Here is a 1,796-nt window from a genome sequence, read left to right on the forward strand (position 1 = left end):
AATAAATAAATACATGAATGGGGAGCATTACATGTTTATTCCTTGATGGAAAATACATTTTCTAGTTTAACAAAAATCTATGGAGTTCTAGGGACAGTGCTTTTGAGAAAAATAATCAGAATTTTTGAATAACTGGTATGGTCTCTTTTTTCAGTTTTATCTACTAGCTGGGAAATTCTTCAGGGACAAAACTCTGTCTTACATACTACTCACAATGGCACCGAATTCAGTACCATACAAATAACACAAAGGCTTTAGAAATAGCTTTATTGGATTTAACTAAATTGGTTTGTGGGTCCTTTTTAAAGAAAAGTTTTCAAGTTGATATACAAGGTCTTAGAAAAGTATATGAATGATACACTAAGAAGATCAGTCAGGTACTTGGGTGGCTCAGTTTGTTAATGTCTGCTTTAGGCTCAGGTCATGATCCCAGGGTCCTGGGATCCAGCCCCACATTGGGCTCCCTGCTAAGTGCAGAGCCTGCTTCTCCCTTTCCTTCTGCCCGTCCCCCTACTTGTGCCCCCCCCTCAAATAAATAAAACCTCTAAATCAATTTAAAAAAAAGAGGAAGATTGGTTAGTCACTGTCAAATCACATATCCACTGTCTGTCTGGTATGAAAGCCTTCTTCATCTACAAAAACACTTTCTTCTCATTATGTTGGGATTTACTTTTATCTCTTCCTTCAGTGGCCTTTTTCTAAGGAAAAGTTTGAGCTTCCCTTCTTGTATTTGTTTAGTATTTATCCCATAGAAAATAGGATTCAGGGTAGGTGGCAGAAGCAGGTGTAGGTTAGTCACAAAAATGTGGAAGTTGGGAGGGACTGTACCCAAAATGGTGGGTGAAAAAGTGAAGACTAGGATATTAGTGATGTCTATAGCAGAGGCAGTTTAAGTGCTAAAAGCCTTTTGCTGAGCCTCTGCTGAGAAAAGCCTGACCACCGCCCAGAGAATCATGGTGTAGGAGAGTGTAAGGCACAGGGTTCAAAGCCCCCAGTCAGAAGGGCAACCATCAGACCTTGATGGCCTTGACCTTGATATTGCCACAGGACAACCACAGTAGATGTGGGGAAATTATATTCGTTGTAACAGTGCAGATGTTTGGTGAGTAATGTAAAAGGAATGATGAGTATCACACCTGGAAGGAAGGTGAGAAACCAAGCCTTGGCAATGATAGAATTGGTGAGAATAGGGGCTTGGTGTAGAAGAAAATAGATGGCCACATAGTGATCCAGGGCCGTGAATATGAGCACCCCAGATTCCATCCCTGTGACAGTGTGGAGAAAGCACACCTGGAGCAGGTGAACATTGAAGCTGATATCTTTGAGATCAAACCAGAACATACACAGCATTTGGGGTACAATACTTACACACTGAACAATGTCAGTGAGGAAGAGTAAGTCCAAGAAATAATACATGGGCTGGTATAGGGCCTCCTCCAGATGAATGAGATAAAGAACCCATAGTTCCCCAGTATAGTAACAATGTACATGAAACAAAATGGGAGAGAGATCCAGAAATGTGCACTTGCTAGTCCAGGTGCTTCATTCAGTACAAATGATGCCAGAGTGAGTCTAGTACAGTTGTAATCATGCATGATGACCTGTTAGAGGGTATGTTACTCTTCAACTTTGATGTCAACTCTGTTGTCTCTCTGAAAAGAAATTTTGGCAAATGTGTATTCATTGCTTACAATGCAATAGTTAATATTAGAATATTTTTGCATAAATCATATCAATTATCTTAATTATCTCATGAAAGGTTATTCATTGTATTAAAAATAAGGGTACGTATTATT

The 1,796-nt window shown here is 39.6% G+C and overlaps 1 pseudogene; it reads right to left on the reverse strand.

The window, feature by feature from the left end:
• Positions 1-628: 628 nt before the first annotated feature.
• LOC123948714 lies at positions 629-1,595 on the reverse strand (annotated as a pseudogene).
• Between the last annotated feature and the right edge of the window lie 201 nt (positions 1,596-1,796).

The sequence above is a fragment of the Meles meles genome, chromosome 8, assembly GCF_922984935.1.
Source record: "Meles meles chromosome 8, mMelMel3.1 paternal haplotype, whole genome shotgun sequence".
NCBI lineage: Eukaryota > Metazoa > Chordata > Mammalia > Carnivora > Mustelidae > Meles > Meles meles.